This window comes from Mastigoproctus giganteus, chromosome 14 (assembly GCF_048544385.1).
Source record: "Mastigoproctus giganteus isolate SK-2022 chromosome 14, ASM4854438v1, whole genome shotgun sequence".
NCBI classification, from domain to species: domain Eukaryota; kingdom Metazoa; phylum Arthropoda; class Arachnida; order Uropygi; family Thelyphonidae; genus Mastigoproctus; species Mastigoproctus giganteus.
This window is the reverse complement of record NC_143588.1, coordinates 123,718,192-123,731,809: the sequence shown is the minus strand read 5'-3', so window position 1 is coordinate 123,731,809 and position 13,618 is coordinate 123,718,192. Positions and strand designations below refer to the sequence as shown.

The following is a 13,618-nucleotide window of genomic DNA, read 5'->3' as shown; positions in this document are numbered from 1 at the left end:
AAAATTATGTATAAGCACATTACATGGAAGCTTTAAAAATATTATAAATGAGAATACTTAAGCCTACATATTGGTAAAAAATTTAGTTTTAGTGAAACATACCACATGATAGAAAGCCCTTGACCCAGTAATCTCCATTTAATAAAACTTTATAGGCCTAGGTTTTGAATTTTTTATAGATCCTTTCTTTTAGCACAACTGTTGGTGGTGGAGGAAGGGGGAGATGGTTTTTAATAATCCAGCATAGAGTTTACGTACCTCTAAATACACCAAGGTATATAGTTTTCCTCGCATGTAGCTTGCTGTGGTGGTTGTTGTTGTTGCTTGGGTTTTATTGGTGCATTAGCGACTAAGGCTATAACATAGTCATAAAAAGTAAAATTTTCAGTGGCCTAACGAATTAGGTCACCAAGTCAGAGTATAAAAACAAGTATAAACGGTAAAAGACAAATATTAGTAAACAAGTAACATTAACGAAGTAGATTTTTTAAATATGAGTAAAATGGTTTACTGATTTCAAAAAGCTAAAAATAGCAGACACATGGTCATTGTCAGATAAAATCTGACTGAGTGTATACGGCTCAGTCAGATGATTAAAAGCGGTAAAACGGATATTACTAAAATCTGGACAGTCAATTAAAATGTGTCTGATAGTTAAAACTGTGCCACAGGACTCACACATAGGAGGGTCATCGGCCCTCAGCAAAAACGAATGAGTCAAATGACTATGTCCTATGCGCGTCCGGGCAAGAACAACTTCCTCCTTACGATTCCTGTGCAGACTAGACTGCCACGGTTCAATTACAGGCTTTATACGATATAATTTATTCGCATTCTGTCTATTCCATGAATCCTGCCATTGGGAGTGTATCTTCATGTGTATTACTTGCCTGTAGTCTGTATAGGGGACTGACAGGCAGCGATTATTATTATTGGGAATTGCTGATTTGGCTGTGGTGTCGGCCAAATCATTTCCGCTAATCCCAACGTGGCTGGGAATCCAGCAGAAGCGGATATCATATTCGCCTTCACGGAGAAAGTGAATCTTCTGCTGAATACAAGACAGAACTGGATGAGGATTATATCTCACAGATATTAAAGCCTGTAACACACTGAGGGAGTCGGAATATAAAATGAACCGTTTGTATTGGCATTTACAAATTTGATCCAAGGCTAACTCTATAGCATGCAGCTCTGCAGTAAATATGCTGCATTCAGAGGGAATCTGCTCCGATGTAGTGCTGTCTGTAAAGACAGCAGCAGATCCCACATATGATTCCGACTTCGAACCGTCTGTGTAAACTGGCGCGAAGTCAGAATGTTCAGCTCGGTGTGCTGAATAAAGCTGCAGGTAGACTGATGATGGAGTGTCCGACTTTCCCCAATTTCTAAGGGACAAGTCACATGCCAGGACATGAGCATGCCAGGGTGGAAGGGGTCGCTTCAGTGTTTGGGCAACCTTGTCTACCTTGATATTAAGTTCTATGAGTAGCTCTTGGAGACGAATACCAAAAGGACGATTGGCAGTCTTATGGGCGTTGTACAAATTTTCCCATCGTGGTTCAAAAAGCAGGGATTTCAGTTTTAGAGCGTACTTTATAGACAACTGCTTACGTCGAAGCGATAATGGCGGTTTGTTTGCTTCGACGTATAAACTCTGGACAGGAGATGTTTGAAATGCTCCAGTAGCGATACGTAGAGCCTGATGATGGACAGGGTCCAGCCATCGAAGGGCACTGTCTCTGGCTGAAGAATATACTTGGGACCCATAATCCAATTTGGATCGCACAAGTGCACGGTAAAGCCGTAGAAGGGTGCATCGGTCTGCACCCCAAGATGTAGAGGAGAGCGAGCGGAGAATATTAAGGCCTCTTGTGCACTTTGTGCGGAGTTGACGAACATGATCCAGAAAGGTCAGTTTTTTATCGAATATGAGTCCCAAGAATTTTGTGTTCGCTGCTACTGGAATAGCATTTTGTCCGAGCCTTAATTCAGGTTCAGGATGAAGATTACGCTTGCGACAAAAGTGTACGCAAACGGTCTTCTCCGGCGAGAACCTGAAGCCATTAGCAAGTGCCCAGGAATTAAGGCGATCAATGGCTTTCTGCAGTTGTCTTTCAATAACCCTCATGTTGCATGACTGACAAAATATGCTAAAGTCATCAACATAGAGGGCACTGTTTACAGTTGGAGGAAGTTGTTCTGTGATGGAATTTACTTTGATGGCAAAAAGCGTGACACTTAATACTGATCCTTGTGGTACTCCCTCCTCTTGGCTGAAGGGACGAGAGAGTAAGGATCCCACACGAACTTGGAAAGATCGATTGGCTAAAAAGTTTTTAATAAAAATGGGGAGTTGCCCCCTAAGACCAAGGCTATGCAGATCTTTTAAGATGCCAAATCTCCAAGTTGTGTCATACGCTTTCTCCATATCAAAGAACACCGACACCAAGTGTTCGCGTTTTAGGAAAGCATCCCGGATGGATGTTTCCAGTCTAATAAGATGGTCCAAAGTGGACTGGTTCCTTCGGAATCCACACTGAATATTGGAGAGAAGGTCATTTGATTCTAAGTACCACATTAAAAGAGAATTAACCATTCTCTCCAGGATTTTGCACAGACAGCTAGTCAGAGCAATAGGACGATAATTGGTAGTGAATTTCGGATCTTTTCCTGGCTTAGCAAAGGCAAGAATGATTGCCTTGCGCCAGGAATCCGGAAACTGCGCTTCAATAAAGATTCTGTTATATAGAAAGAGCAGATAATCCATAGATTTTGGTGAAAGATGTTTAATCATTTCATAATGGATGCCATCTGGTCCAACAGCACTTGCTCTGGAAAGAGCGAGGGCTCTTTTCAGTTACTGCATAGTAAATGCCCCGTTGTAGGGATAAATGCTCTTAGTCTTAAAATTAAGTGCTTCTTTTTCTAGTTTATGTTTCAGGACCAGGAACTCTGGGGAATACGAAGATGTTGCAGAGATGTTAGAGAATGTTTCCCCAAGAGAGGTGGCTATTGCAGTTGGATCTGCAATAGTGCATCCATTATAATCTAGGATTGGAGAAGGGTGGGATGTATATTTTCCCTTCATTTTCTGGATTTTATCCCAGACTACCTTAGAGTTGGTAGACTGGTTAATGGATGATGTAAAATGGATCCATGATTCCTTTTGACTCTGATGGCGGATATAGCGTGCTTTGGCTCGTGCACGTTTAAAGGCTATAAGGTTGGTCGTGGTTGGATATCGGCGGAATATCCCCCACGCTTTGTTTTGAGCCTTTTTTGCTGCTGTGTATTGTGAATTCCACAAAGGTTTGGGAAATGGTGGAAACCGGGCAGATGTTTTTGGAATAGCATTCGCAGCTGCTTGGACGATAGTTTCTGTGATGTATGTTACTGCATCATTGATAGGCTCCTGACTGACGGTGCTGGGATCAAAATTTGCCTGATGTTGGAAGGCAGACCAGTCAGCCTGATCAATCTTCCACTGTGGTAACTTGAAAGAAAGACACGGTCTCCCACTGTGTAACGAGGTTATCACAGGGAAGTGATCACTTCCGTATGGATTCTCCTCCACTTCCCAAGTGAGTGAAGGGAGTAGAGAAGGGGAGCAGATAGAGAGATCAATGGCAGAAAAAGTACGGATAGGCATGTGGAAGAAGGTGTTTGTTCCAGTATTTAGAAAGGAAAGGTCATTGTCATTGAGCATACACTCTATGACCCATCCCCTTCCATTGATGTTAGCACTACCCCACAGGGTATTATGTCCATTAAAATCCCCGAGAAGTAAGAAAGGGGAAGGCAACTGTATTACAAGATCATCAAGGTCTTCCTGGGAGATGTCAGTCCCAGGTGGCAAATAAATAGAGCACACAGTTAATAAAAATCCCACTGAAAGGCAAATTGCAACAGCCTCTATGCTGGTTGTAACTAGCAAAGGCTGAACTGGGGTCTGGTTGCCCACAAGGATAGCCACTCCTCCATGAGCAGGACCATCCGCAATTCTATCCTTACGAAACATTGTGATGTTATGCAAGGTGGGATCATCATTTGCCTTTAGATAAGTCTCCTGCAAGCAAAAGCAAACTGGCTCGTGCTTTTGCAGGAGGGCCTTGATGTCATCAGTATTTCGCCGGAATCCACGACAATTCCATTGCAGGAATTTAGCCATTATTTTGACTTGGTGGGTCCATCAGGCGGCTTCCGAGGTGCTGAGGGCTTTATTTTGTCAGTCTTGGATTTATCTTTTTTGGGGAAGAAAGGACGCTGTCCGGTGTCCATTTCTTCCTCCGCAAACAGTTCCAAGACTGATTCATCCGGTACCTCCTTGTTCTCTACATCCATTGTTTCTGGTATCACGGATGACTCTTCTGAAGTTTTTGGCTTTTCTTTACCACTTGGTTTTGGTAGTGGTGGAGCACTAGGAGGTACGGATATAGGAGTGGCAACTGACTGTTTTTTTGGTGGGCTTTTGTGAACTCAATAAATAGCGTGCAATCGGGGCGATTGACTCTCTTGGTGGTATAGTCATCTCAGTTTGTGTCCCGATAGTGCACTCTGCAGAAACCTTCTGGGCATATGAAGGTTTCCCGCTATTTATTGGTAGGATACGTTTTCTGGCCTCTGGGTAGGAGATATTCAGCTCTGTTTTCAGTTTTTGTATTTCTTTTTCATCCCTCCACCGCTGGCATGCTCTAGAGTAGGCGGGGTGCTCTCCTTGGCAGTTGATACAGGTTAGTTTTGGAGCTGAACATTCCTTGCTCTCGTGGTCTTTAACACCACATCGAGCACAGGCAGGATTTCCACGACAAGATGTTTGTGAGTGGCCGTATTTTTGGCATCTAAAACACCGCAGTGAGTTTGGGATATAAATCCTCACTGGGCAGTTTAGATAGCCTGCCTTGATGGAACTTGGAGGCCGTGGGGTGTTAAACGTGAGGATAAGAACTTGGGTAGGGACGAGATTCCCATCCTTCCGTATCGATATTCTCTTGACAGCTGTCACTCCTTGGTCTTTTAATTCAGAGCAGACCTCTTCTTCAGAAACGTGAAGGTCCCACTCCGAAACGACACCTCTTGAAGAATTCAAAGTTTTGTGTGGGGTTACGATGATGGGTATTCCTCCTATTGATGTAGCTTTCAGGATTTTTTCCGCCTGTTTAATAGACGTAGCTTCGACCAAAAGGTCGCCAGAACGCAGTCTTTTTACAGTTTTAGGTGAACCTGCCAACCCTTCTAATCCTTTCTGGATAAAGAAGGGTGACATCTTCCCAATGAACTGCTCTCTGGTGGAATGGAGAATGAGGAAAAGCGGTGTCACTGATGGTGATGGTGTATCCTCAGTCCTGGCTCTTTTTGCAGAGGTGTTATCTGCGTCATGATCTCGATTAGGTAGGGGCCTTGTTGGGGGCCCCAGAAGAAAGATTTAAACTACTCATATGAGTAAAGAGAAAGTGTCTGATGCCTAAGTACCTCACCCACCACGGAGCCCTACGAGGGGGCACCCACTCGTGAACTAGCAAGTACTGCGTACACGAATGGGACGCCGAGTTCACTTAGAACACCATACCCACGTTACCAATAAGTCTTTATCCCATCCCAGGACCATAGGGAGGGAGACTTATTGGAACGCAGTTGACCCTAGCAGTAAAAAACCACCCGCCGATTGATCCCAGTCGGGCCGGTACGGGACCACCCGTCTTGTCGAAGCAGGGGCCAATGTGGTGTATTAAGGCTGGGCCCCTCAATCCCCCTTTCCGCATTCCACGGGTCGCGGCGCACGGCTGCACATGCTGGATTCCAAAGATGTAACCCTGGAACCAAGGTATGGGTGTTAGATCCCAGTGATGCTAATCTGGAAACCCAGCAGCATCACTGGGAGGTCCCCTCACCACGTACAGGTGCCCACGTCGAGGGGCTTATTGTGGTTGGAGTGTCCACATTATATACTGTTTTATTAAGAACCAGCAGTTCCCAGTTTAGCCTGAACAAGGGTTGCATAGACATGTAGTCTGTAACATATTAGTAAATTGAGAATACTGAGACAAGAGCATTGAACTTTCTTGTATGTTTCAATAAGGGTAATGAAGAATGATAAAGACCTGGGGGTAATTATAGTCAGATATGAAGTTTTCTGTCATCTTGTCAATGATATATATAAGAATTTTCCTAGCAAAGATAAGGAGGTGATTATCCCTCTGTATAAGAAATGGTCAGGCTGAAAGTTGAGTACTCAATACAGGTATGGTGGCCTCATTTTAGGAAGGATGTAGAGCTGCTGGAACGAGTACAGAAAAGGGCAACGAGATTGGAGAGGGGAACAAATGGTTGCTCTTACCAAGAAAGGCTTAAGTTCTGCAACTGCAGTGTCTGGAGAGCAGGTACCTGCTAGGTGATCTGATTGAGGTGTATAAGGCCTTCAATGGTTTGACAAGCTCAATGCTGATGAGATTCTTCCTCTTGCTCAGATTACATATCTGAGCAGATATAAATTAAAATTGAGGAAAGACAGTTGTAAAACAGATGTGTGGAAATTTGCCTTTAGCCAATGGGAGGCTGATTGCTGTAACAAACTTCCGTCTGTAGTTGTGGAAGTTGATAGTTTATATAAATTCAAGGAAGAACTAGACAAACATTTGGAGCGAATGGATGGGTGAAATGGGAAGTTTTTTTTTTTTTTTTTTTTTTGTTGTTTGTTTGTTTGATGCTGTATTAGCTTGCTTTCTTGCATCATATGCCTCGACTAATGCTAATGCTAATAAAACTTAAGTCAAACTGCAGACTTTACAGAGAACCAAGTGTCTAATCCTAAGTTGGGCAACACTCTCCAACTTCCTTCAGGGCTGGATCTTTCAGTGAAGAACGGTAGAATTCCATAGGAGGGGGGGGGGGGTGGCTTCAATTGTAAGAAAAATTGGGAAAATATAATAAAGGCAGATGAAATGAAAAAAATCAGACCGCCTACTGAAAACTGATAATGTGAATAACCAATAAGAGTGTACAGTGTTACAAAATTGAAGGGTGTACAGTGATACATATTGGTACTAATGACTCAAAACATAAATGACCTGATGACTTGGTCAAGAATGTGAGGTCGTGCAGTTCTGCCCAGACGTGGTAGGAAGGAATGTGTGTTGAAATATTTTGAATACCTCTACACTGCAAGGCTTATGAGAAAGAAATGTTTCTCAGTGTGGGCTAATTTAGTTAATAGAAATCTGCTTTGCAGAAATGAAATTTACTTGAACAGAGATGCAAAAGTTTTTGCTGATGTCAGTAAAGAGGCTTTAAAGCTTCAGGGAAATTGCTAATTCTAGTGAATAGCGGGGGGGGGGGGGGATCAGAGAAATGATGCAGTTTAGTGTGTAAAAAAAAAAAACCTTTGCACCTCCCCTGTCAGTACTTGTGTTCATCCTGAATGATTAAGCAGTTATAAGTAATGCATTAGGGTTGTAAAAACTCAAAAAAATCAATTGACAATGAGATTTGTTCTATTTACAGTACTTTGTAAACAAATTCAACAAATCTGAACATCTGAATATAACAGGACTAATAGACATATGGCACCAGCCAGAGATGGGAGATGAAGAACTCCATTATGATATGTACAGCATGCATGGGAAAGACAAGGTTGGTTCAAGGGGAGGGGAAATCATGAAAAGCATTTTGAAAGAGATCAGATGGTATCCAGAGTAAGATCAAGTTCAGATGGATGCTGAGTTTGTGTGGTGGAAGATGATTTGCAGTAAAGAGATAGTGTGTTTAGTGTCAAATGGCACCAGGGGTTTCACCCATCTCCGCATAGTATACATTGTAGGTGTGAAACAGAACACTGTCAATGCCAGAAGTTTAAAAGTGTATGTATCTTGTATATGTCTAGTGACATGTACCATTGTTCCTCTGGTCATTTGGCTGCTGGGCCCCTAAAGGGACCCAACGTTGCCCACACTCTGCCCCGTGGAGGCAGACCAGGTACACCAGTATTATAGTTATTTACTCTGTCAGGTCCTGTCACCTAATTTCCTGAGATTTCAGTAGCTAGGACATTAACAGAAGAGGAGAAAAAGCAGTATGTACTGGAACTTAAAAACAAGTTTGAGCTTCTGCAGACTGCTCAGGACCAAGATATCGACGAGGAATATTACAACTTTCTGAAAGTTATAAAGCCCAAGAAACCTATAGGGAAACAGAAATCCAAAGAAGAAAAAATTAGTCAAGAAACACTTGTCATGATGAACCAAAGACAACAAATGAAGAGCAAGAAAAACACTGCCAGGGAGAAAATTGAGTATACTGAGTTATGCAAAGCCATTAGAAAGAGACTCAGAGAGGACATAAGAAGATTTAACACAAGAAAAGTAGAACAAGCATTAAGGGAAAACAAAGGATTTAAATCAGCAGCCATGAGCAGTAATACAGAAAGACAAATGATACTGAAACTGAAGAATAGCAATGGTGTACTTATAAACAGCAGAGAAGGCGTAATTCAAATAGCAGAAGACTACTATAGAGAATTATACAAGGAGCGAGGGAATGATACCAGCAGTGGGGAAGATGGATTGCAAAGTAGCAACACATACGACATACCCGATATTCTTCCTGATGAGGTAGAACATGCATTGAAGAAAATGAAGAATCGGAAAGCCCCGGGGGAAGATGAAGTTACTGTAGAGTTGTTAAAATTGGGAGGAAGAGACATAACACAAAAACTGGCAAGGCTGTTCACAAAGTGCATTAGAAAAGGTGTGATGCCTAAGCAGTGGAATAATGCAATCATAGTTTTGCTGCATAAGAAAGGAGATAAATCAGAAATTGGAAATTATAGACCAATTAGCTTGTTATCCCATATCTACAAGTTGTTCACAAGGGTCATTACTAACAGATTAGAAAGAATACTTGATGAGAATCAACCGAAAGAGCAAGCTGGCTTTAGGACAGGATTCTCAACTATGGATCACCTTCACGTAATATCACAGCTAATGGAGAAAGCAAATGAATATAAAACACCATTATGCCTGGCATTTGTGGATTATGAAAAGGCATTTGACTCCATACAGCATAAGGCAATGTTTCGGGCACTGGAAAGACAAGGCATAGATACTCCATATATTATGATTTTGAAGAAAATATATGAGAGTGCTACATCCTTTATTAGACTAGACAAAGACAGTAGCAAATTTAAAATCGAGAAAGGAGTTCGACAAGGAGACACAATATCTCCGATGCTGTTTACTGCTGCCCTTGAGGAAGCTTTCAGAAGATTAGACTGGTCGCAGAAAGGAGTCAATGTGAACGGAGAGTACCTAAACCATTTACGATTTGCAGATGACATTGTGGTCATAAGCCACGATCCCAAAGAATTAGAGGAAAATCTTAATCAGTTATGCACAGTTAGTAAGGATTTTGGACTAAAGATGAATATGGCTAAAACAAAAGTAATGATGAACAAGTATGCCACGGAAAGGGAAATAATGATTGAAGGAGCAGTAATTGAAAAGGTGGAGTCATATACTTATCTGGGACAAGTTATTAGCTGTAATAATGATAAATGGCTGGAAGTCAAGAGAAGAATAAATTTTGGATGGATAGCATTCAGGAAATATAGTCACATACTGAAGAGCAATATCCCAGTTTGTCTGAAACGTAAAATAATGAATCAATGTATACTCCCCACCATGACTTATGGAAGTGAAACTTGGGCACTCACCAAAAGAATGGAAGAGAAGCTAAGAACTACACAGCGAAGAACGGAACGAATTATATTGGGAATTAGAATGTTAGATAAGAAGAGAAACACACGGATTAGGCAGCAAACTCAAGTAAAGGACATTCTTATCAAAACTAAAGAACTAAAATGGTCTTGGGCAGGACACATAGCTCGAAGACATGATGACAGATGGACTAAGAAAATAACAGAATGGTACCCAAGAGGAGCTAGAAGAAAACCTGGAAGACAAAGGCGGAGATGGATAGACGAAATTCATGAGTTTTTGAGTAGTAAATGGATGGCCAGTGCTCAAAACAGAAGGAACTGGAAAGTTGCTGGAGAGGCCTTCATCCTGCAGTGGATTGAAAATGGCTGATGATGATGAGGACATTAAATAAATAAATTTTAAAAAATGATAATAAAAATAATAAATAAATAAAAAAAAAAGAAAAGAAACACTATGGATAGGGGTCAAGCCAAAAGGAGTACTAGTTATGCGATTTGATGTCATTAAGTTTTTGGGTGTAGGGCTCAAGCAATTTAACAAAGATTCAAATGCTAGTAGTTGTAAGTTAGAGAGGGAGGGGAGACTGAAGGCTGGGGGGAAAAGACAGAGATATGGGGTCAATAAAGAAGATGACACCCAAAATCACTGCCAACAGCATGGATGGCCTTGAGGTCCATAAGGTTCCCATGGCCATCCATCCATCTGGTGTTGCAATAAAGAGATAATGATTGTTGGATTTGCAAGGAAAACAACTCTGAGGACTACAACTTGTAGTCCTCAGTTATTTTTTCAGGCAACTTGAATGGGCAGCCAAGTGTGATTGCCACATTATGTGATTGCCACAGATTGGTAATCATGGACTGTAATTTTACCATGTGTAAACACATTCTGGGACATCCAAATGACTTACAAATCATAAGAAATTAAGAGAAAAAAAAAGGTTCTCATCAAGGATCCAAACTGTATCCAAAATTTTGTAGTGAAAGAGCTTTAGTAGGTAGTGACTGTAATAACATAACATGTTTAGTGTACAAAGAGATTTATATGGCCAAAGGAAAAGCTGTGAGCTACATTTCAAGGACTTAGAGTACTACAGTGAATTGAGTATTTCTTAGGCTGTACTGGCTAGAGAGACAACTATACCTTCTTGGATATGAATTCATTATGGAAAGTAATAAAGGGATTTATCCTGGAAATTAAAATAGTCATATTAATTTTTTGCCTGCCTTACCCCAACTGTAACACATGTAACAAACCTAACAGTGGTTTCTCATATATATGCTAATAACATTCATAAAATCGGTGCAACACTTGCCCAAATCGGTGCAGCAATAGCTTTTGCTGACAAGGCTAGTGGAAGCCGGTCATGTTCAAAGCTGCTAAGTTGAATTATTTTATTATTTATATATATATTGATTTAAATTTATTATTATAATATTTTTTGTGATTTTTTTCTGATTAATTTGCTGCATTTATTCGTTATAAGTAATTGAATAGAATAGTGGTCTCCAAAGTGTGGGGGGGGGGGGCAAGATGCCTCATGGGATGGACGGATTATCCTTTGGGTGATTTGGAAAGCAGAGCAAGCGATGCAATCTTTCCATTTGGATCAATGTGATAGGTGGAACAGGACCAGGGTATGTCTACCAGGGGCAAAAGCTGATGAGCGGATATCACCTTTTAAGGGCACAAAAGGTGATATAGTTGTATACGTTGGCACTAATGATATTAAGAGTAGGAGACCGGCGGAATTACTTAACAAGTACAGGTCACTGTTGAAAAAAAGCCGTGAATTAAGGTTGAATTTGAAAGTGTCTGCAATTCTGCCCAGACACGATAGGAGAGAGTATATGATGAGAGCCCTGTCGATCAATTCGGCCCTGGAAAGATTGTGCAAGGCTCAAGGGGTAGAATTTTTTTCAACCTGGTCTGTACTTGTTAACAGGAGAGACTGCTTCTACAGGGATGGGATTCACTTAAATAGAAAGGGTGCAAGACTGTTTGTTGATGCTATCGAGGCAGTGTTAGGTGGGTCGGAAAACTGCTAGATTGGGGGGATAAAAGGACTAATAGATTAACAGTAGCCACTGGCAGAGGTGAAAGTGATTCTTGCACTGCTTCTACTGGAATGAGCAGCAGCCTGGAAAATAAGATGCAGGATATTTCAGACTGCTGGGAATCATTGGGGTACAAGTAAACACATGGGTTGTGTTAGGGTAGCTAAGAAAAAGAACAGGTGCATATATACTTGCGTGTACACCAATGCTAGGAGTTTAGTAAATAAATTTGATGAATTTGAGGTATTGCTCAAAACATCAAAGGCAGATATTGTTGGGATTTCAGAGACGTGGTGTCACACAGATGTAAGGAATGTAGAACTGGAATTTGGATAGACAGGATAGGAAGGGAGGAGGGCTTATGCTATTAGTTAAGAAATACATAAAATCCAAGGAAGTGAAGCCAGTCCACATCGCTGGACAGTGCAGTGTCGACAGTGCTGTCCACACCAAACTGCACTGCACTGTCCATCGCTGGACAGTGCAGTGCAGTTTGGTGTGACGTAAGCATTGGGAGATCAAAATTGAGAGTAGGAGTGTGCTATAGGCCTAATGACTCTGATGAGTATAATAAGAAACTGTACAGGGAAATAGAGTGGGCCAGTATATCAGAGAGTCTTATAATGGGGGATTTTAATTTCCCAGATATTGACTGGAATTTGGGGGCTGGTCACTCACACACTAGCAAGACTTTTGTGGATTTATTGGATGACTGTTTTCTACATTAGCATGTTCGGGAGGCAACTAGAGGGAGTAATACTCTTAATTTGATTATCAGTAGTGATTCTTCATGCATTAAGAATCTGCAGATAAATGAACCACTAGGTGGCAGCGATTACAGTGTGCTGAAGTGGGATTTACTCAAAGAGGTAACTACCATTAGGGGTAAAGGGAAGGGTTATTGCTTTCGTAAAGGCGACTACGATGGATTGAGACAGTATTTAAATTCTATACGGTGGGCCCAACTACTGATGTTACCAACAGAAAATTCAAAATAGGAAGCAATCAAAGAATTAATCTTGGAAGCAACTAGGCTTTACATACCAACTAAGAAATACTGTTGAAGGTTTAGGCCTAAATGGATGTCAGATGAACTAATGAGACATATGGCAGAGAAGAAAAATGCATGGGATGCATACAAATTAACACGTGATACAGAAGCCTATGATAGATACAAGTTGATCTGTAACCAAGTTACAAAGGAGGTTAGGCAGGCAAAGCAGATTACGAGATATCTTTGGCAAAGGGATGCAAAGAAAAACAGCAAGGAGTTCTTTATTTATGTAAACTCTAGAAGGACGGGGATGAATCAGATCGGTCCACTTGATATCGATGGTTTAACTGTTCATAATTCTGCTCAGGTAGCTAACAAACTAATTCAATATTTTGCATCTACATTCACACATGAGGTGTTATTCAGCGAGGGGAATGCCAGAGTTGTATTCAACTCTGGCAGTAAGCTAGAGAATCTTGTAATCTCTGAGAGTAAAGTGGAGGAGAAATTGTTGAAGATAAACACAAGAAAGGCACCTGGGGTGGATGGGATCTATCCAGTTATATTAAAGGAGGCAGCAATGGAAGTAAGCAAAACCCTTAGCCATAATTATGAGAGCTTCCTTGGACTCAGAGGAGGTACCCATGGACTGGAGATGTGCAAATGTGACCCCAATTCACAAAGGAGGTTCAAAGGCTGACACAAGTAATTATAGACCTGTGAGTTTAACTTCTGTTCACGGAAAATTAATGGAGGAACTGGTTAAACAAGCACTGCAGGATCATCTAGACAAGACTTCAGTTATAGCTCGGACACAGCATGGTTTTGTTAAGGGGAGGTCTTGCCTGACCAAT

General features: G+C 41.3%; 1 protein-coding gene across 1 annotated transcript in view; it reads right to left on the bottom strand.

Moving 5' to 3' along the window:
• Positions 1-13,618, bottom strand: part of LOC150075707 (calcineurin-binding protein cabin-1-like) — a 1,104,404-nt gene that overhangs the window by 479,333 nt on the left and 611,453 nt on the right. The window lies entirely within an intron of this gene.